Source organism: Lissotriton vulgaris, chromosome 9 (assembly GCF_964263255.1).
Source record: "Lissotriton vulgaris chromosome 9, aLisVul1.2, whole genome shotgun sequence".
Classification (NCBI taxonomy): domain Eukaryota; kingdom Metazoa; phylum Chordata; class Amphibia; order Caudata; family Salamandridae; genus Lissotriton; species Lissotriton vulgaris.
In genome coordinates this window covers 929,110,487-929,134,560 of record NC_141697.1, presented here as the reverse complement: position 1 = coordinate 929,134,560, position 24,074 = coordinate 929,110,487, and the positions used below count along the sequence as shown (strand labels likewise).

The 24,074-nt window shown below is 44.3% G+C and overlaps 1 protein-coding gene across 1 annotated transcript in view; it reads right to left on the bottom strand.

Annotated features, from left to right (window-relative positions):
• The window catches only part of BSN (bassoon presynaptic cytomatrix protein), a 767,226-nt gene that overhangs the window by 294,818 nt on the left and 448,334 nt on the right, over positions 1-24,074 (bottom strand). The gene's annotated exons all lie outside the window — the stretch shown is intronic.

The following is a 24,074-nucleotide window of genomic DNA, read 5'->3' as shown; positions in this document are numbered from 1 at the left end:
CTTCAGTGACTCTCAGGCAGAGGTTCTCCCGCCTCACATGGAGTACGACTGTCGAATCGACCTTCTCCCAGGTGCCGTGATTCCTAGCGGCAGAATATACGCCCTCACTCTTCCTGAAAACAAGCATCTTCGAAGCTACCTGGACAAGTACCTAGCTGCAGGGTTTATCCGGCCATCTAGATCCCATGCCGCTTCCCCACTATTTTTTATTCCGAAGGCGAATGGGGAGAAAAGATGCTGCATTGATTATAGAGCTCTCAATGCCATAACAGTGAGGAATCAGTGCCCGTTGCCCTTGATCTCTGTTCTACTGGAACAAGTAAGACATGCGAAAATATATACCAAACTTGATTTGAGGGGAGCCTACCACCTCGTTCGTATCGAATGGGGGGACGAATGGAAAACGGCTTTCAAGACTCGGTATGGGCTCTATGAATATCTAGTGATGCCCTTTGGGCTTTGTAATGCCCCAGCCGCATTTCAATTCTTCCTGAACGAAGTTTTGAGGTAACATCTTGACCGATACGTAGTCGTCTATATTGACGATATTCTTATTTACTCTGATTCTACTGAAGAACATGTGGAACACGTGAAAAACAGCTAACGGGCCTTGCAGGACAACCAGTTGTATTGTAAAATCACAAAGTGTGAGTTCCATGTCACCACGGTTGAGTTCTTGGGAGTCATGCTTACACTATCTGGTCAAGTGATGGCCGACAGGAAGGTACAAGCGGTGAAAGAATGGCCTCAGCCGGAAACTGTTAAAGACATTCAGAGCCTCTTGGGCTTCGCCAATTTTTACCGTAGGTTCATACGAGAATTCTCCGAGATAGTGACTCCATTGACCCGCCTTACCAGGAAGAATGTCCCGTTTCAGTGGAACGAAGACACCCAAAACGCTTTCAACCATTTAAAGAGTGCGTTTACTTCGGCTCCCATTCTTGTGTATGCCAACCCTGACTTGCCCTTTATGGTGGAGGCTGACGCATCTGAGGTCGCATTAGGAGCGGTATTGTCCCAAAGAAATGAAGACACTGGACAGCTTCACCCCATAGCGCTTATGTCCAGGAAGCTCAACTCTGCCGAGATGAACTACACTATAGCCGAGAAGGCACTCTTGGCTATAAGAGACGCCTTTTTGGAATGGAGGCATTGGCTTATGGGCGCACGTCACCAGGTCATCGTGTACACTGACCACCGAAACCTGCAGTACATGCGAGCCACCCTTCACCTTACTCCAAGGCAATTGAGCTGGATGCTGTTTTTCGAGGAATACCATTTTCTGTTAACCTACAGACCAGGGGTGAACAACAAGAAGGCGGACGCCTTAACACGCCAGGAGAACCCAACGCTGCATGCCATCACGCCGAAAAGAGCCATCATCGAACCGTTCAAGGTGTTATGTGCAACTCATACCAACGATTTCCTGATGAAAGTCAGACAGGGAACACAGACTTGTGTGTGGAGAACGTGGCTCCGACACCACCATAAGGACTGGAAAATGAAACATGGCATACCAATGAAAGGGTCACAGGTGTTAATCCCTACTATCATCCTGCGAAAAACTGTGTTTTTATGGTGTCATGACTCACCCTGTGCTGGACACGTTGGATATGTCAAAACTTTGGAGAAGGCGCTACGACAATTCTGGTGGCCCTCAATACGGCCTGATTTGCAAAGATGGGTGAAAGAGTGTTCCAAATGTGCCCAGATGAAATCTGATAGGCAACAACCCCAGGGATTGTTGCTTCCTATGCCCACTCCTGAACTGCCTTGGGAAAAATTCTCTGTTGATTTCATTGTGGGCCTTCCCAAAGACCAGGGCAAAACAGCCATAGTGGTAGTAATTGATTACCTGACAAAGATGGGTAATTTTATAGCCTGTAACCAAGTCCCCACAGCAGGACAGTTGGCACAAATTCTTCTGGTTCATGTTGTCCGTTTACATGGACTCCCAAGGGTTATAGTCTCAGATAGGGGAACACAGTTCACCGCCCGCTTCTGGAAGACTTGGACTTGGTGCATAGCCCTAAGATTTCCTCTTCTCTTTCCACCAGTTTTCACCCCCAGACCGACGGGCAAAACGAACGTCTTAACCAGACACTCAAACAGTTCCTACGTTGTTATGTGCAGGAAAATACCGATGCCTGGATGGATTGGTTATGGGTGGCGGAAATAGCGTACAACAGCACACAGCATTCATCAACACTCCACACCCCTTTCTTTAGCTCTTATGGACATCATCCCCGGTTTAACCCTATGCTGCTTCCTAACACCAATGCCAGGCTGCCTGACGTTAAAGAAAGAATACTGTGGGTCCGCCGTATTCTCCTTGCCACACGTGCGAATCTTATCCGAGCCAAGAGTAGGTACAAGGTTCAGGCGGATAAGCGGCGTAGGCCTAGCCCTATATTCCGCGCTGGGGATTGGGTGTGGTTGTCCACCAAGCATATACGGTTCAAGAAACATAGCATTTTTAACCCTAGGTTTATTGGTCCGTATCGTGTGATGAAACACGTCAACCCTGTGGCAGTGAAGCTGTGCTTGCCATCACATCTCCGGATACATCCTGTGTTCCACGTGTCTCTCCTGAAACCCTCACAGTGTCCAGTGCGACGTGCCCCCTCGCCTGTGTGGGTGCAGCAGGACTATGAGTATGAGGTGCAGAGGGTGCTTGATTCTAGGTTGGTGAGGGGTAGGGTGAAGTATCTGAACTCTTGGAAGGGGTATGGGCCAGAGGAGAATTCATGGGTGCCGGCCCGTGAAGTGCATGCTCCTCGTTTGGTGGCTAGGTTTCACCGTTTATGTCCGGATAAGCCTGGTGCAGGTCAGCGTCTCTCGTGAAGGGGGATGTACTGTCACGAACTATGTAATGTGCCGCTGACTCTGCTTCTGTTTTCATTTCCCCGTATGAGTACGGGACCAGAAACTACATTTCCGGACATGCCCGAGACGTAAGGGGCGTGACGCGCGTCACCGCGCTCAACCAGGAAATAAATATACCGCTGTTCTGACCGGGTTTTTGTTCCCCTTTTTGAGTGAAGGTGACTTTAGCCTGCTATCATTCTAATAGGCGGATTAGGGCCTCAGACCTGGCCTATTTACAAGGTGTTTGATATAATTCCCTATTCTTTTCTTTATTCTAGGGTCTATAAGCTTATGTTAAGGGATAGATTCCGAAGTATTAGTATTAATCCGTCCTTTTGTAAGGTTGCTAGTATATTTCTAATAGAGTTATTCATCTTTATGCTTATTTCGGGCCTTGTAGGCCTCGAACGAGAGAGACTCCATCTTTCTTTCTGCCTCGGCTGCTTGAGATGCTTTTAGGTCAAATGTAATATTTTAGTTATAAGGTGTTGTTCGCTTGGAGAGAATCGGCTCAGGCTGGCCCTTATCGAAAGACTGTATTTTTCTTTGTGTCGAAGACATAACATCAGGCCGGCCGGCTGACAACCTGTCCTTGGCACGGGGTGGTACAAGAATTTGGTGGGCTGCAGGTTACTGGTCGGAAATTTCCATGCATGAACAAGGTTCTATATTAGCGAAAGAGGAGAGAGGAGTTGAGTTTATTCAGTCAGTTAGTAGATGGCAGCTAGTCATTAGCATTATTGCAGTTAATCAACTTAAAGCAGACAGTCGCCATTTTGAAGTCCGAAAAAGACCGAAGGCTGATAATCTCTCAGAAAGATTGAAGTTACTTTAGTTGGAGCAGCTGGTGAGCTTTGATACTAAGATCAGAGCATGAAGAGTGAAGAAGTTAGCAGAGCGAGCGAATATCAGAGCGGCAGTAACTGATTTATAAGATCGAAGTCGGAAGGTGAAGATAGTCCGTGATCGAGAGGAGAGAGGAGTAGTGCAGAACGACGAGAGTGAGACAGACGAAACAGAGAACAGGAGAGAGGTTCCAGTGACTTGGAGGGGAGCAGAGGAGACAGAGCATAGCGGTGCAAACGTGTATCCGTGACTGCAGGGGTGATCCTAAGATGAGCCAAGGCACAGATGAGAAGGGAACCCAGAGGACAACTGAGTCCAGACTTCGTACTCATAAGGTGACGTCGACCCTTTCTTATTAGCGTGCACACATATTCAAATTCTTTCCTTTGCTTTTCAGGCTATATGCTATATTGCAGTATTATATTGTTGTTATAATTTGTTATTGTGTAATAAAGGGACCCCAGTTCTTAGTGAACCATTGTGTAACTGTTATTTATGTAATAAAGTTAACCTTTCTTCTAGTCAGATGCTGTTATGTGGACGGAAGCATTTCCCATCCGGGTAAGTGGTAACTGAGCAAGGGAGCAGGGAGCACTTGAATCAGAAAATAACTTTTGCACATCGTAATTCGGCCATTCTTGTGTGCGAGGATCGAACTGTCTATCTATTATATAACATGTAGGATATTCCCAGTAGTATATGGTGAAACTTCCCAACAGAGAGAGAAAGCTAAAGGTATTAATAGGACAGTGATCGCCGTTGTGTAGCGGCGTTAGTGAGAGCACCGAGATAAGACGGTGTGTATACCCACAGGATTGTGGCTTGTGTAAGGAAGTGAGAGCACCAAGAGAATATGGTGTGTATACCCACAGGATTGTGGCTTGTGTGAGAGAGTGAGAGCACCGGGAGGACGCGGTGCATATACCCACAGGATTGTGGCTTGTGTGAGCACTGATTGTGATCAGTGTGTAATGGTAAGTAATCGGAACTGCCCCCTTCACTATGAGTAGCAGGGTAGCATAGTCTGGGCCTAAGTGGCCGCGAGACTGTAAGGTATCAGTGTGGTGTAGAATATTATTTCTAGCAATCCCTATGGATTTGGTGGTATTTTAGACGATCTAAGCTTGTATATTGCGAATTCCCCATACCCAGGTACCGTGGTAAGTAAGTCCTGAGGAGGGAGGTGGTTACGTTTCGGCCGGGTTGGTGGTGTCTTGGTGAACTGATTCTATCTGGTCCGAAAATCCGGTTGTTACAACCGCGAGGGAAACAGACGCCGCCGATTATTTTCGCCATGGACCCGATGTGTGTGGTGAGTTTCCAGATACGGATGGTAAGTGCACAAGACTGCTTTCGGCACGCATCCTTTTGTACCCCGTGTTGGGTTGGGTACAGACTACTGATTTAAAGCGGACTAACGCGAGGTGAGAGGTATCTCCTCGTCTTGGTCCTTTCGTTGTTGCCTGCTCCGGTATGGAATCTCCAGGAACAAGAGATTCCACTTAAGAGTATTACAATCCTGAACTGATAAGGGATGTGTTATGCTATTATTCGTTTTCCATTTGTCACAAACAATCGAACTGCCAAGGAAGACAGAGTGAGGGAACCAGACTATATTGCTATCTGTTTAGAGACATTAATGATAGCTGGTTCCATAGTTTCCAGGCAAAGTTCGTCCAGCAACATAAACATAGCATATGTACAAGGAACATGTACCACAATAGGGTACAGGACCTATTAAGAGGTATTAATTGATCCTGTCGCCCACATCTTCGTTTTGTTTCCACAACCTTTTTTGATTTTGTCTCAACCAGTGGCGGCTGGTGACATTTGAAAGTGGTAGGGCGTAAAACAATTGTCGTACTTCACTGAAGTGAGCGAGAGTAGCGAGCGTGCCTGAACCAACTATGGGGATTTTGGGGGGTCCCCCTGAGAATTTTTTACAAAAAGAGTGGGCAAATGGTGCATTGTCAAGCAAATCAGAAGGTGTGAAGAACAGCCTTGGAATGCTTTCTGTCCAGAACTCAGGATCCTTTCCACCTGGCAGTGCCCAAGGAAAAAAATGAAAACTTGCCTCTTCAAGGAAATAGAAATTTCTTAAAAGGCAGCTTCTCCGAATATCCAGCACGAAAAAGTAAAAGTTTTTTGAAAAATACATTGATATGAAAACTATGCTGACAATGAGGAGCTAAACACGAGTTAAGATGACGAATCAATCCTGAACTGATAAGGGTTGTGTTATGCTATTATTCGTTTTCCGTTTGTCACAAACAATCGAACTGCCAAGGAAGACAGAGTGAGGGAACCAGACTATATTGCTATCTGTTTAGAGACATTAATGATAGCTGGTTCCATAGTTTCCAGGCGAAGTTCGTCCAGCAACATAAGCATTGCTTATGTACAAGGAACGTGTACCACAATAGGGTACAGGACGTATTAAGAGGTATTAATTGATCCTGTTGCCCACATCTTCGTTTTGTTTCCACAACCTTTTTTGATTTTGTCTCAACCTCAGAAGAGAGATCACAGGGGATTCAGGGAAGCCACGGACCTAAGAACTGTACCTGATAAATGCTGGTATGATGCAAAGAGACTTGTTGCATGTTATACTGTTAACACTTCAGTGTTCTCAATCTGTTCTTTGTTTCCTCATGGTAGGTCTGGTCCCTGGTATTTCCTTTATCTCTTCTGGTATTTGAGGCTACAACCTTTTCCTTTCCAGGTAGGACCATAGTCCTAATATAGCTCATGGGTAAAGGAAGAAATCTCTTTTGACATGTGTACAACCCATTGTGTATATACTTAGTGCACTTGTATTGTTGTTACAGCTCTCCCTCCCCGCTGTCCCCTTCCTTTCCCTCCCTCGCTCGACTGCCTTGGTGATCTGTATGCTTTTAGCTAGACACCGGGGACATCGGGAGGTGGAACCCATTTATCTTCAGCACAATTCCGAGGACAGGAGCGACTGAGCCTGACAGCTCACTCCCTCAATTAGGTATTCCAATTCTTGCTCAGAGAATTTGATTTTTCGTTTCCTTCCTGAGGAACTGCTCCCAGCTGCTTCCTGGGACATTTTCTGCTGTGGGGTGTCTCCTGAATTTGAGCTGGAGGTGGTCTGGAGTGGAGCTCTGGACAGTGCTGCTTCCACTTCAGGCTCAGTATGCAGAATGAGGGAGGGAAATGCCTGCTTCCTGGTTGTGATGTCATCACTGTGCTCGAAATGCGACTTCCCGTTTTTGCGATCTGGCAATTAGCGAGATCGCAGTTTGCGATTTCGGTAATTGCGAGATCGCAATTTCAACATGGAAAACGGACGAATCCGCGAACTTTTTGCGATTTTGGCAAAATCGCAATCGGCAATTGCGGCCGATTGCGATTCGCTTTTTTTAATCGCATTTGTTCATGAATCCCATTCTGCTAATTCTAAATTGTGATTCGGTATTTCTCGCAATTTAGAATTCGCAGAATTTGGGTTTGATGAATCTGGGAGTTAGGGTGCTGGACAACAGGACACAGTGCAGCGGTATGGACAGGTGCATGTTGTCACAGACGGCAGTGTGTGAAAGCAGGGATGTCAAAGAATGCTGAGAAAATAAGGGGACTGTGAAATACAATTCTACAGTATAGCCTTCGCATGGGACAAGTTAGCAACAAATTAGGGACAGAAACAAGTAAGAGGGTGATGAATTGGAAAATGGAAAAATAAGTTGTTGCATTGCCCTTTAGAAACCACATGAGACAAAATTACAACAGGGAATTAATGTATGCATGTCTATGCTCCAAGTGTCATATCACACACCATATATGCAAGTTTCCTTGTTTGCCTTTCTTTTTTAACAAAAAACATCACTTCTTTTGAGAAAAATATTCTCATGAGCCATTAATGATAAGTCACAAGTGAACTGACTGCCCCCAGCTCCAGAAGGTCTAGTATTCCTCCAGTGGGAGGAATTCCAGTGCTAAACTATGCCACCTGACCTTTTTTCATAGTCAGTAGAACAATCTAGAACATCCTACAATATATTCTGGCCTAGTTTTTCATTCTGGATTTTGTGGCAGACCACATGACCATGGAAAAGAGAATGGCTATGTGCTAGATGTTTTTTTTTAAGTCTAGTATTTTATTGGCATTTTCAAGATACATTACCAACATCAATTAAGTGTATAATACCATACTTCAATTACATACAAAACCCCTGATAGCAAACCTCGTTCGCAACCCGCAAAGGCTCATTCACAGTGTATATGTTACAGTCAAAGTGTGAAATCCCTGTATTGTATAGAATGCCTAGGTAATGTATAGAATGCCTGATGGTTTTCTGCAAACTATGAAATATAAGTTGTTTGTGAAAATGCTACATACTTTTCCTAGGCATTCTTTACAATTCCTAGGCATTATACAGAATGACCAGTACCATTTACGCAAAGTGTTAAAAGGCCACAAGATGAGATTCCTAGGCATTCGGCAAAGTCTGAAATCCCGGTTTTGTATAGAATGCCTAGGTAATGTATAGAATGCCTGATGGTTTAAAGGCAAACTAGGAAATATAAGTTTTTTGTGAAAATGTTACATACTTTTCCTAGGCATTCTATACAATTCCTAGGCATTATACAGAATGACCAGTACCATTTACGCAAAGTGTTAAAAGGGCACAAGATGAGAAGCGTTTATTAATAATACGCATTTGAAACTGAAACAACAAAACTACGAAATAAAGCACAGTATATTCTTACCGGAAAACAATGAAAGCAGAACTGAGATTGAAGTACTTGTTACACTAAAAAAGGCCGGAGTAACACGTGGAATTGTACTCACTTTTATTCTTCACACAAAAAAACCTTCTATTTTGGCACTTTGATCTTGTACATACATTTCAAGACTTAAAGAAGAATGCCAACAGGATATTGTTACCAGTAAAACACAAAGCAGAACTGGCATGACCTACTTGTTGCAGCACAAAAACACCTTCTATTTTGGCACTTTGATCTTGTACATACATTTCATGACTTAAAGAAGAATGCGAACAGAATATTGTTACCGGTGAAACACAAAGCAGAACTGGCATGACCTACTTGTTGCAGCAGGGAAGGCTAGAGTGACATTTTGAATTGCCCTTAATTTTCTTTATCACACAAAGGCACCTCATATTTTGGCATTTTGGCTTGCACATACACCTGATGAATCCTTGGCCGCTTCCTGTGGACTGAGAAGTAGCTGCAGATCGGAGAGGTATTTCGTGGTCAGGAACGTCTTCAATTCTCATTAAGTTCTTTGGACATACGGTGAATTGTGATCTGGCGTAGAGTTGCTTCAAGATTCCTTGTGCAGTTCCAAGTCCGTAAAAGCCATCTTCCGTCAGGTTCATAACAACTGCCAAGAGATTGCGTGAGTCACCCCGCCCTTTGCCGACGTCGGGAATCGGAACTCGCACAGTGGCACCCAAAGGCACAGGAGGAATTTTTTGTCAGAATCCCTTTTCATTTTTTTGGCCTGAATCTCAAGGTTCGATTTCGATTCCATTTTACTTTGGATAGCTTTCTTAATATTGGAGCAAACATTGCACAAAATGCTAACCCCATAACCTTCTACTTCGTCGCTGTCATCGTCTTTAGGAGAATGTCCACAAATGGCATGAACGTTTTGGTCACACTTTTGACATGTATGAGCACCGCTGTTTTTTTTAAGCAGACGCATCAGATAGCGGAAGAAGAAGGATTTTCGGTAACCACAGAAATGGAAGGCTCTTCGATAACCATGGCTTCATCACTGTTTTGGTTTCCTCCAACATGGATTGCATTCTCAGCTATGTCTTCTGCAGGGAGCTGTGCCTCTTGCAATGATTCATCTCGTCTTTCTTCCTGCTGCACTGTTGTTTGTACGCTCTCTGTTATTTTTTCGAGCTCTTCCTCAGTCTCTACGTCTGGTAAAATGTCATCAGGCAGGGACGACGTCGAGAGACCTACTCAAGCTTTGCAGCCGAACAGAGCTTCGTATGATGACCTCTTAATCCCAGAATGAAAAGCTCTGTTATTCATAAGTTGGACGAACTGCAATCCCTCACTTCAGCAGCTATTTTTTTCTTCTTGAATCCAAGCACACAGCATATTTTCAATGTCCTGATTAGCTCTTTCGACGCTCCCCTGACTTTGTGAGTGGCGCGGCTTACCATGGACGATCAACAAGGTGGGCCAATACTCCTTTAGGCTGCTTACCACAATGTTTGCAAATTCCCTGCCGTTATCGGACTGTAGAATCGTTGGAGCACCAAGCAACGTAAATATGTCGACGAGCTTGTAAGCTACTTCTTCCGCTCTCTTTGATTTCAGAGCCCTGAGAACTACAAACTTAGTGAGATGATCTTGGTCCACCATTATAAACGTGTACTCTCTGTCAGGATGGGACTGAAAATTGATGAGATCGACCTGACAACGGGAGTTGAATTCAGAAAAAACCATTGGCTTGACCACAACACTTTTTTTAACACCTTTTTGCTTCTTCTGGCAAGGCTCACAAAGGTGAATGTACAGCTCAATATCATGACGGGTAATGTTCTTATACGTGGGTGAAACTTCTTTCAACATCCTGCCCCGTCCTCCATGACCAATAGCCAAATGGGCCTTATGGAGTACGTCAAATAACTTGGAGTCTGCGACGTAAAACTGAATAGCACTCGTACCTTCTTTAACAGGATAGATCAACTTAGTCGTATTCTCGACCATCATTACGTCATAGTGTTTCACCAGCCAATAGTCCTGTGGTTCCTTCTTAATGGTCGTCTTAGCCTTTTTCACATCGTCCACTAACTTTTGGTAACTGGTTTCGGTTAGGAAAACACCGTTTTTAGCAGCATTGGTTCTTACTTGAGATAATTCATCGCAGAACCGTCGTTGTATGTCAGCATGGCGTGATTCCTGCCTTGGCACTACACTCCCTTCCGACATGGTGATACAAGAACCACGGGAAAGGATGACGGCAGAGCGTCTGTGGAACCTCAGCCGGATGCTATACACGACCTCTGACCTTGCTTGCAGGCAGGTCGCTCCCCACACCACCGCACAGCTGCCACCTGCTCTTTGCCTGGTTACTTATGCTGTCTGTGCCCCTCGCTTGCTGGCAACTTGTGCTGTCTCTGCCCTTTGCTTGCTGATAACCTGTACTGTCTCTGTCCCTTGCTTGCTGATAACTTGTGCTGTCTCTGGGATTAGGTGTATTATATACTTTGCCAGCAGACAATCCCGCAAAGTATACAATGCCTAGGCAATGTATAAGATATCAATCATTTCATACTATGACGTTCGATTTTCAGGCATTCTATACATTACCTAGCCATTCTATAGAATGCCGGATTTCACACATTGCCAGGGTGGAATAAAATGGCGGGATTAGGCGTATTATATACTTTGCCGGCAGACAATCCGCCAAAGTATACAATGCCTAGGCAATGTATAAAATATCACTCATTTCATACTTTGACGTTCAATTTTCAGGCATTCTATGCATTACCTAGGCATTCTATAGAATGCAGGATTTCACACTTTGACTGTAACATATACATGGTCAAAATCATTAATACAGTTTTCCAGTAATCAATAACAGGGGAGCAGAAAAACCTCACTGATAATTTTTTAGATACACACTCCAGGTCCCTGGTGTCCCTCCTTCGATTACCCCCTTCCAGCTTATTACCTTCTCCGAATCAAGATCTACAGGGGTAGCTCTGGAAGCATTACCACCCTGGCTTTCATGTCATCTTCTATTTTGTCATCTTTACGTGTCTTTCTCATGTGGCACCCCTCAGCATTTATCCATTCAGCCATACCTTTCAGCTAGTCTTCAGCTTTCGGTGGTTTGGGAGACAGCCACCCTATTACAATCCTACGTTTTGCTAATGTCAGCCCCAGGGCTAGGAACCTTCTTATTATTTTTTTCTTTTTCCTGTAGGGAACCAGCCACAACAGGCACTGACCGAACTCTCTGGGGATCTCCCATCCTGTGGCTGTGCCCAGATTTCCCAGAACTGAACACCAATATTCGTCAATTTTGGGTCAACTCCAGAGCATGTGCAGAAAGTCTGCCGCCCGCCATACACCGAGGGGGCAATCTTGCGTGCTAGATTTTGTGTTGAATTCCCATTTCTACAATTTGCTACTTCCTCCAGTCATTCCTTAATTTCTAACCTGGCACTATTTACCAGTGCATGTATGTTTCATGAGATAGATCTGATTAGGACGGCCTGTTTTCTGAAGGAGCGCAGGTAACAAAACGCCATTGTTTTATTGTATAGCACTGTTAAGGAGAACATACGTTTCTTAATCTACCACTATGTAAAAGTGCTCATTTCATACGCTAGAATTTATTTAGCTTGGGCAACGTGCAGTAAATAGTGCTCTCAGTCTTGTTCCGACTCCTTCTCCAATTTAATATCGTCACCAGGTGGAATAATTGGAGTGTGTGTTCCTTGAGATTTCTCTGCACCTCATGCCACATTACATTTCCTTGCTGTACAGTGCTTCATTTGCTGGTGTGCAACTAAGGCTTTACCTATGTTTTCCTATCTGACAGTTTATCTGTTGTAGCCACGGATTAAGTAATCCACTTTCAGCTGGTACAGCCTACTGAGTGACTGTGTGATAGCCAAGAGGCATGCACACATCGAAACACCCAAACATGACCCTGTTTCTCACTGTGAGCGACAAATGCCTTTAGCTTCTTGAAAATGTATTGATCTGACAGGTCCACACAGCCTATACTTGCATGACTTCTCAATGGAAGTGTGGAAGGCATTCTCTGTAACAGCAACTGTAAGTAAGGAACATACACATCCTTGATGTGGGTTAAAGAACACTGAACAGCCCTTTATCTATGTACTAGTTTGTTCGTTTGCATGCCAATTGTGATATTTTGTTGGCTGTAATGTCTCTGGAGCACCTGTTGCTGATGAGTACAGACTCCATGAGTTACCTCTCGCAAGGTGTTTGTATTATGTCCTTCACTTCACTTTTCATTCATGATATTGGTCAAGCCTTGGTTGCTTACATGCCCTAGCTTGTATCTTCTCTTGAGAGCTGGTTGAAACGGTTGAGGCCTCACAATATGAATATTTCCTTCCGCTGTAGGGCAAAACTACTTACAAACCACAAGCTGTTTGAAACTGATAGATTGGAACCACCTAATGGCATGATTGTGATAGATACAATTTACCTAAGTGGCAATCTGAAAAGAATATCTCAGTCTCCATATACATCTTAGCACAGATGATTGCTCTAGAACTTAGTAATGCTCTTTCTGGTGGACCAAATCCAGTGGCGGTTGGTGATCTCTGAATGTGGTGAGCCTACTGCTTGACATGAGTTCAGTGCTTAATTTGTAATAAAATATGTGCCTGGCCCTCACAATGAGGCCATTGCAGCTTTAACCACTCATTGCCTTGTCTCCGGTGACAACGACAATACCTATGCAACTACCAATCAGCATACTCCTACAAATGAGATTATTCAGGCTATTCCAAACCCACAAATAGTTGTTGTAAGTCACTTCCTAAAAACAATACCTCTAGCCCATTGAGATCACAAACTGTGTCCATACTGACTACTCCTAATCCATGCAAAAAGAACAATTGATGGACAGAATGCAGATCAATATCATACATTCACTCTAGTACAGAGATCTGAGCCTTAAGCCATCGTTTTCTACTCCCCATGCCATTCCAGTTGGAACCCAGCCATATGTGAATCAGTCTTACCCTGTGCCCAATAGTAACAGTCCAGCCCGACCTGCCAGGCCAGGTCCTCCCTGGACTGGAACCAAGCATCCTAGGACAGGTTTCGAGGTTTCACCCCTCATCGGTCAGGATAGCTTGACTCCAGCGGCATGGAAAACACAGGACCCACATCTGGGCATACCCTTACCCCTTCGGGTGACAAATGCAAAAAGAACAATTGATGGACAGAATACAGAACACTGCCATACATTCACCCCAGTACAGAGATCTGGGCCTAAATCCATTGTTTCTTTGCTTCCCATGCCGTTCCAGTTATCTTTGATATATAATGCAGGATGCAGGAAACTGCTTGTCAGAAATTAGCCTCTAACCTTATTGCAAAGACAGTTGTTGTAAGTCAGTTCCTGAAAGAATACCTCTATCCCCTTTAGACCACAAACTGTGTCCATACTGACTACTCTTAATCCTCGGCACAGCCAACACAGTCTTTTGTGTCAACGGCAGCCCTTAATATAAATTTTGCAACATCCAGTCCATCCTGAATCATTTCGGCAATGGTTGACTTAATTTTCTCTGGGACAGCCGGCAGATCTCACTGGCCATGCCCAAGCACCTGTGTGTAGTGGTCCAATAGGGAGACAGCTTTCAGAGACCATTTGGCTAAACTGCGAGATGAAAATGCCCTCTTGCACAAAGCATCTATTCACTTACAATCTCTATCTGGCAGGGCATAAGGGAAAGTGTTCACATTGACTTTGTTCCTGGATGCTAGAGCAGATGTTGGGTGGGAAAAGCCAGGTCACCAGGGGCAGATCTGTTTGGTCTAACCACTAGGTGAGTGACTTGGTGTGCTGAGAATAGTTTTGTTAAAGCAGCCATTAAGGTGTCAAAGACTCAGACTCAGAAACAGACATCACGGCTCGGACAAGGCATGGCCAATCTGCAAGATTTCTGTCAGGAAATTAGCCTTTGTTTTTACAGTGGTAAATGCAAATTAAGAACTTCTGCTGCGCTATGTACAACCACTGCAAAGGAAGCTTTTTCTTCTGTGGACTGGCCTCGCAGAGATTATAACTCAGCCTTTTGAGAATGTCCAATCCACTAGCATTTTGCAGGTGCAGGTAAAATTCAGCAACAGTATAATGAGGGAGGAGTAAGTTCTGGGCCTCCTCATCGTGATGTCATGGAGTCTGAAGTCTTAGCTGGTGTGGGCTGACGTCAGCCCTGGGCCAGAGATCTGCTTAATTCAGAAACTCTGTCCATCACCACCCCTGTTGTTTAATTATTCTGGGCCAGAGATCGGCATCAGGACCTGTTCTGGCACAGACACCGCTGGAGTGGGGGGTCAGTACTAATGTGAGCAGGGACAGCTATGGCTCCCATGGCCTGAGAGGAGATTTAGGCCAGAGCCAGCTAAGATTCATCAGTGGGGTTAGTGGAGTCAATTGACACCAGTGAGGGACCCCTCAGTGGACATGCAACCGGTGGCCCTGCAACTCTCATTAGGGACAAAAGGTAATCCAAAATAAGCCGGCATCGCCTTAAGGGCCTTTATCTGCTGGAGGGGGTCAACAACAACTTGGGGAGTGCAGGAACCAGCGCTAGGCCTTGGCAGTAGTCGGAAGAAGCCAGCACAGTATTGCCATTGTAGTGATGACTGCAGACTTCTCTACCTACTCGGGAGTAGCAAGAGGGGGCGAATCTCACTTGGTCTTCTTGCGCTTGTGGTGCAAATTGGACTTGGACTTACCCAAGGGCTTGGATCGAGAATTGGATCTGACAGAGCGGAAAAAGAGGAACTGATGTCAGCTGGCAGGGGTGGAACCTATATGCGGCTCTGCATTGTCACTTCTTGGATGGTGCAAGGCTATCACTGAGTCTGATTGTGCCACCTACTGGCACGCAGGAGCAATTGCTTTGAAAATCCGGATTCAGTTTGACGCCTGGAATTATTTTAAAAGTAAGAAATGTGAAGTTAGAAGTATCCATCACAAACAAATGACAATACTTCAATCACAAAATGGGTAATTAAGCATTTATACAACTGCAGATTAACACATCGCCTTCCTCACCGAAACCTGGCCAAACAACCACTCAACGGCTATTCTTGACTTACTCACTCCCCACAGCTACGCCATCATTAGGCAGGACAGATCAGACAGAAAAGGGGGTGAACTAGCTATAATCCATAAAAAGGAACCTCAACTCTCCCTTGTAAAGAACACGGATCACTTAACATTTGAATACCTCGACGTTGAACTCATTGTTAAGGGCTCCTCTCCGATTAGATTACATAACATCTACCACTCTCGGGGTGAACCTCTGCTCTTCGCCGAGGAACTATCTGATATTCTCACACGCTCCTCCCTTTCTGACTCGAAAAACCTCTTTTTAGGAGACTTTAGCATCCACTAGCACAATGTAGTGGATCCAATTGTCAAGCGCCTCATCAACCTTCTAGAAATAAACAAACTTAAGCAACTATGCCACAATCCAACCCACATCAAAGGGGCCATACTTGACGCAATCATCTCCAACACCGACTTGGCCTCCCTTTCCAACATCATCCCCGTTGACTGGTCTGACCATCACTTCATTTTATTTAAGATCGCAACCAGCGCCCTGCTCCCTCCTACAACAAAATACAAACCCTTGAAGTGGACCAGAAACCTCAAACAAATCCCCCCTGGTGAACTGGAGTCCAAACTCCAAGCCCAACTTCATCTCCACCCTCGCCCCAAAAATGCTAACCAGCTCACTGAACATTTCAATAAGACCATTACTGAAGTCCTGGACCAAGTAGCCCCTCTTAAACTCAAACAACAAAGAAACATTCTATCCAAATCTAGGTTCAATCCCGAACTCAATAACAAAAGACGACAACTTAGATTGGAAGAAAGAACTTGGAGACAACACAATTTCCTCACATCTTGCCCTCCTCAGATCTGCTAGATCAACTTATAAGAAGCACACTTTTAATGAAAGGCTCCCTTCTTCCGAGCTCAACTTGATTGTGCCAAAAATAGGCCCATAGAACTGTTTAATAGTGTTAGAAAACAAACATCAACTGCCCTCCCCCCCCTCCAAAAGAGCTGACGGCGTCAATTTCGAGATGTGAGGAAATTGCCAACTTCCTCTCGGATAAAATTGCCAAAATTGACCAATCCTTCCCTCCAATCCATGACCCGCCCTACCTCCCATATACCATTGACATTGCCTTAGACATACCTCCCTTGTCGGCACCACACCTATCACCTAGTCCTACTACCCGCCTACCTACCTCAACTTTGCCCGTTGACATCCTTCCCAACTTACAACTGAAAAATAACGCCTTCTGGCATAATTTCTGTCTTATGACTCAGCTCGAAGTCTTTAATATTATTGCTAAACTTCAGCTCACTTCGCATACCAAAGACCCTCTCCCTTCTACCCTAGTTTGCAAACTTAACAACATCATTGCCCCTTACTGGACTAAAACCATCAATACCTCCCTTACCACTGGATATGTCCCTGACTCCCTCCAACTCTGACAAATCACTCCCATTCTTACAAACTCACTGCTGACCCTAACGATCCTAACAATCTCCGCCCTATCTCTAACCTCCCACTTCTTGCTATAGCCCTTGAAAAAAGTGCATTACTTCAACTGGACAAACACATAGGCAAATTCAACTTACTCAACTCCTTTCAATCCGGTTTCAGGAAAGGCTGCAGTACAGAAAACGCCATGCTGATCATTGTGGACGACATCCACAGTGCCATAGATAATGGTCAAGCGTGCCTTCTTATACTCCTTTACCTTTCTGCAGCGTTTGATACAGTTAACCATTCATCCTTACTTAATTCGCTTAAAGCTCGCTTTGGCCTTAATGGGGTTGTCTTCAAATGGTCCTCTTCTTTCCTCCAACACAGAACACAACAAATCAAAATCAAAGCCTGCCTCTCTAATCCTACACCTGTCTCCCTGGGCGTCCCCGGGGCTCTAATCTCTTCCCCTCTCTCTTTAACCTCTTCATGGAACCCCTCACCCTCATTCTGAAACAATCTGGAATCAACTATCACCTCTATGCTGATGACACCCAACTCTACTATAAGAATAAATCCCACTCTTATATACTTCATTTAAACAATACCCTGAGTAAGATCCAATCCTGGTTCTACTCCAACCACCTTAAACTGAACCCTAAAAAAAATTAAATTATTCTCTTCTCTTCAAAAAACAATCGGATTCCCATCCAGGGCTGGATCACGGAACTAAATGTCCTCAATTGTTTGCTCCCCTTATCTGACTCTGCAAAATCCCTAGGTCTCACTCTTGACAAAAACCTGTCTCCTAAGGACACATAAAAAACTCTGCCAAAGGAGCACTTTTCACTCTCCGACACCTTAAGAAAATCAAACCTTTCATTCCCTCAGATGACTTCAAATGGGTTGTCCAATCACTAACCCTATCAAAACTTGACTGTGGCATTGCGATTCTCACCAGAACCCCCAAAGTACATCTAGCCCCCCTTAAAGCTGTGCTTAACCTGGCGGCCAGGCTCATCACTGACTGTAAACGATTTGACCACATCTCCCCTGCCCTCAAATGGATACCTGTTGAAGGAAGATGCTTTTATAAGACTGCATGCATCATGCAAAAAGCTCTTTCACCAGCAAACCCCATTGTACCTAACTAACAAACTCAATATAACAGGCAGCACCAGAATGATAAGAAGCAACAATGCGCTCAATCTCATGCCCTCGCTTTTGAAAAAGAATTCCACCCAATCTCACTCCTTCCCCTGTAACGCCCCAAGCATCTGGAATGCCCTCTCGAAGGACCTGCTTTGTAACCTTTCCTACCTTAGCTTTAAAAAAGACCTTAAATATCACCTTCTCAACATATACTGGGGTCCTTAATCTTCTCCTTTGTCCTTGCTTTCTGTTTCCCCTGCATTGGTTATCTTATCCTAACCCTCATTTCAATCTCCCTCCCTACATATCTTCCTCTCTTCACTGCCCTAAATTGTTTCCCCTGTAATTCAAATTCAAATTATTTTTATTATGTTTTGGCTCTCAAAGAGGGCCACATAAACATATACAATACACAGCAACAAATACACAGAAAATACAAGAGTTTAAAAGCAAAATTCAATCCGCAACAGCTATACATCAGAAAATCAATCTAACAAGGCCGGACAGACAAAATATCTCCAGGGATATTAATAAATAGCTAAAAATCCTTTAAAAAAGTTAAAAATATAAGAACAGAACATTTCGTTCGGAGGACAATAAAGTGCATGAAGGAAATCCTTTAAAGTGACAATGCTAAGGCGGATACAAATTACTTTTAGCCATCGATTGCGCAAATTACGTAACATAGGACAAATCAATAATACATGCATACAGTCCTGGGTGTTCAGTTTACATAAATTGCACAAAGCAGAAGTGCCATGCCATTTGGATAACAGTAGATTAAGTGGAATTAAATCATAGCGTAACAAAAACCAAAACCTACGTATCCCATGCGGTAGATTCCATAGGGCATAGGGTTGTGGCTGTTTCAACCTATAGGAGGAGATGAGAGGTTCCACATTCCTTTTATCACCAACTGATTTTTTATCGGAGAGGAAACAAAACTCCCACGAGGCCTCCTTAAGAACATGTTTTAACTGCGTGGAGGAGTAGGAGAATAGAACACTTTCATCAAGTTTCAGTATCTTTACAGCCCTTCTAAAGTTACTTACGAGTTTAGAGAACTCTTTGAAATTGCCCAAAAGTTCATTTTTGAGGAGAACTCGCAGGGTACCATCTCCTGCTCTAGCCAAACTGGCCACCCATCTTATTAGGGCGCATAGACCCTGAACCCAGGTACTCCTGAGTCCAAAGTCAAGCCTACAGGCGGCTAGTGGGCAAGCATTGTTTAGAGTCGAGAGGGATCTTAAGAGTTTCCCCTCAATCTTATGGCAGAAGTCCCAGTTTTTCACTTCTATTAATTCAATACCATACAAGATAGTAGCGGGGATTTTTGCTCTAAAAACTTCTAGAAGACTGGAAAAATGTCTTTTCCCCGTTGCCTGGTATAAGGACTTTAACCCATTGCCATGGGCAAGAGCTTTGCGGGAGCAATGCTCTATATGGAGTTTCTCACTCATATTGGCCGAAAATATTTTTCCCAAAAAAGTATAGGAAGTTACGACCTCCAATCTATGCCCTCCAATAGCCCAACCGTAATTTGTCGAGCGGCACTTCTTCTTACCCGCTATACACATCACTTTACTTTTGGTAATATTAATCTTCATGTAATGCTCACCAGCGAAGGCCTGTAGAGCCTGTAGCCAATTTGCAAGACCAATTGGAGTCAAGTCAAGAATCAGAACATCATCGGCATACATCAGGCAGGATATTGGAGTCCCTCCTATCATCGGGGCAATCCCCTCACTGGCAGACACGGCAGCAGGGAGGTCAGCCGTATATAAGGAGAACAAAAGGGGTGCCAATAAGCAGCCTTGTTTAAGGCCATTCCGAGATGGAATTTTGGCCGAAAGCCCCCTTTCGCCCCCCATTAAGACCCTACACCAGGTCTCAGTGTGCAGAGCCCGCACCAGTTCCAACAGGGGGATAGGGACACCAAGCGTCGCCAGTTTTCTCCACAGCGTTCCACGATCTACTTTATCGAACGCTGTGGAGAAATCAATGAAGGCGGCATATACCACTCCTCCTCTCACCTGGACATATTTATCAGTGATCACCTGAAGGGCAGTCAGGTTATCTAGCGTGCCATGCTCCCTTCGGAAACCAGTCTGTTCAAACGGCAAAATATTGCCGTCCTCGACCCAATCAGAAAGAGATCTAAGGAGACATTTCGCAAAGACCTTTCCGATGGAGTCGAGGAGTGCAATCAGGCGGTAATTACTAGGGCTATCCCTTGTACCCTTTTTAAAGATAGGGACCAAAATACTTCCTCTCCAGGAAGCAGGAACAAATTTGGAGAGATGGCACGCCTTAAACAAGGGGTACAAAATTTTGCTCCAACTTAAGGGATCTTGTTTGAGGACCGTCATAGGAAGCTCATCCGGTCCCATGGCCCCAGAGGGCCGCATATTTTTTATAGCTGTCTCGATTTCTTTCTCTGAGGGATGGAAAACCAGGTCTTCAGGGGCAGCATATATGAAATTATCAATGCCTGTGGTCCCGTTCCCTGCATAGAGCTCTCGAATATGAGAGGACCATACCTCTTCTGATATAGGAATGGGTATGGGGGTATGGCGCGTACCACATCCCTTCCCAATTATTGCCCAAAAGTCTTTAATATTACCATGTACAGCAGATTCCCTTAGTTTAATCCAGACTTCATCCTCCCTTTCCTTTTTGATTTTTTGCTTGAGTCTGCTTCTCTTTCTTTTTAACCTGGCAATTTCTTTCCCACGTTCCAGGACCCTTTCCAAATACTGTTCGCGCACTAGTTTGTTTAGTTCCCTATTCAGGGTACGCAATGTATTGGGGATTACCTCTCCTTTCCTAGGGGGAACAGATTTTTTTGCGTACAATAAAATCTTTCGCATAAATTCTTCAAAATAAACAAATTTGCTACCATTCCACTCGTTTATTACCATTAGGGTATCGGCCAATAGGTCCTGCACCCCATTAATGGCGGCAAAGTTCCAGAAGCACCTTCCAGAAGAGGCATGGAAGGTAACCTCGTTGCCATTAAGCGACCAAGACGCCGTATTCAAAGAATTTAGAGACATTGTTAAAAACAATATACTATGATCGCTGAGTGACGTAGGTATAATCTTTAGGTCCAGAATATGGGGAATCAGGCCATAGTCTGCAATAGCATAGTCCAAAATTGACGACCCAAAGGGGGATTTATGAGTATAATTAGCGGGGACGTCCGATGGAAATCTTCCATTTAAAATAATACCATCCCCAATCGCTAGTTCTTTTAACAAAATCTTCCCTCTTTTATTTGTCACCAAGTTCTCAGGGAAAAGCGTCTGGGGAATAAAATGAACCTCTTCCTTAACTTTATTCCTGAAGAGTTTCAGACTAGCATTTGAAATTTTGCAATTTAGATCACCTACAAGCAAAATTACGGGGGAAAATGGGGAATTTTTTATCTGTTCAATATATCGGAGAACCTGCTGCAAACTATCATTAAAACACTCCTCAGGGGGTATATACACATTAAAAATTACCATAGGATATTTTTCACCATTATGGAACAGATTTTCTAGAGTTATTGTGTGGAAAAGTCTACTAGGATCAATATAATGGGAGAATCTCCATTGCAATTTATTTGACAATAAGCAGGCTATCCCCCCCCTGGCATGCCCTTTCTTAGAGGGCGCAGCTGGTACTTCCAGAACATAAAAATCTTTTGATGGAGTTAGCATATCAATGCACCATGTTTCCTGAATGCACAATACATCCGCACCCAGAGAAGATAAAAAAGCGAGTTTCTCTGGGCAGCTGTGGAATCCAGCCGCATTCCAGGAAATTATTTTTAACGCAGTGTTAAAGATGGTGAAACAATTTGGGGTTATCCTTTGTTTTTGTTGATAATGCACTATGGAGCCAATTCCACCGGTTATTATCATCTATGAGTGAAGAGTTCTCAGTTAGTGGAAGTGGCTTCACGTGCGAAACTGAGCGTTTTCCCCTAGAAACCCAAATTTTTAGGTCTCTAAGGGGAGAGGTTACCCCGTTTTGCTCACCACCCCCAAACCCCTGGTTACATAAAAGATTTGGCTTGCCTGGGTTGGAGATGGGGAGAATGTCAATGCCTAAGCGCTGAAAATTTTCGGCTTGTTCTAGTATCAAGTTTGTTATAATAGGCGAATAAAATTTCACCCGTATACTCAATACCCTACTTCCACCCAACAGAGACACCAGTTCTATGTCTCTAGATTGAATATGGTAGAGACTTTCAACCTCACTAAAACGTTTGAGAAGCCAAGCTCTATTTAACAAAAGGTCAGTATCAAATAAAGGTACAAAATCTAGTACACGTATGTCCACCGGGGCCTTAGTGATATTTACAGATCGGACCGGAGGACAGTAATTTTCCGACTCTAGTGTTACAGCAAAGGGGGGGGCCAAAGGGTTAAGAGCCCCAGATGGATAAGAAATTGGCACTCCTAATGCGCTCCGTGAAGGAGAGCATGGGGGAGAGCCCCCTACTTGCGGTGTAGCTTCCTGAGTGAACAGACTACGTTGTTCATTTTCCCCCTCTACAGAGGTTAAAGTAGTTAAGTTCAAATCAATGTCCACCTTTAAGGAAGCAGAAGAGGGCTCCACATTGATTTCATCATTCTCCCTTGCCGCTGAAATATTTTGGAAAATAATCCTCCGCTGCTTTTTCTTTCTGTATTTTCGTATTGGTTTCCTCTTGTTACCTTTATTAATTTTTTGTTTACCATTTTTTCCCCTTTCTTCTTTTACCTCCGGTTTATCGTCCAGGGATTCTTTTCCGCACTCAGGCACGAAAATAGGAAATAACTCCTGGACCGCTTTAGGGCCAGGCAAAGGTTTATCCTCCTCCTCTATCTCCAGAACTGTGTTTTTGATACAGTTGGGAGCGGCAGTAAGAGGCATATCCTTGTGAGATTCCAGAGTAGGCGATTCAACCTTCCTATCCAGTTCCCCTCTAGTATCTCCGGTTTTCCCCTCAGACAAGTAATGCTCAGACTTGAGGGGAGAAGCCTTCCTCATATCAGGCGATTTCTGCAGCAATGTCTTTAAAATTTGAGTGACTGATTCAAGAATACAGTCCGAGCTGCCTACAAATTTCCCCAAAAGCAGTAAGATTGAGGCTAGGAGTTGTTCCAGAGCGATCATAGACTCAGAGATCGGCTTTTCTCGTGCTTCCACAGTGCAGCAATTATCCAAGAGATTAAGGTCGGGGCTCCTGGAAATATTTAACAAGTCGGATATTTCATGGCCATTTAACGAAGGGGTGCTACTATACAACAGTAACCCAGAAGGGGTGGCACCCCCTGAAGCTTTAAACTGCTCCAAAGACTCCACTTTAGCTGGGCTTACGTAGCGTCCCCAAAGTTCCAGGTCATTAGATAGTGCAGACAAGTCACCCCCCGGCCTATCGTTCATAGGTGACTGAGGGATCGATGGTATATGCACTGGATCACCTACGGTCGTCATCTTCCCCTCTGTGGAGTCCCGTAAGGGAGACCCCCCTACCATTGATTGTGGGGCCCCATGCTGTACCAGAGGCGGTTGGGGGTCTATGGTGACTGTTGAATGAAATTCCAGAGCTTTAGTATTTGATCTTTCTGGCGTAGCAAGTTTGGATTTTTTTATGCCAGCTAGATCCCAAAGTTCAGATAGTTGGCATTGACCTTTCAACGGTGGGTTATTCACTGATTTGTTTCTTGTGCGGGTGGTAGTTAGTTTTCGGCCAGGTTTTTCTCCCACTACCCTTCCTGAGCGTAGTGTTTTAGACATTTTCCACACTATTTTCCACAGTAATAGACTTAATCAAAAATGTAAAAGAGTAAAACTAGTAAAAATCTGGAGTGACGTCAGACCCTGACCGGCCAAGTAAGACCGAGATACAGTATAGCTATAACAGTACACGAGTCATTCACACACCTACGAAAGTGGACACAAGTTCAATGAGGCAGTAAGAAAATG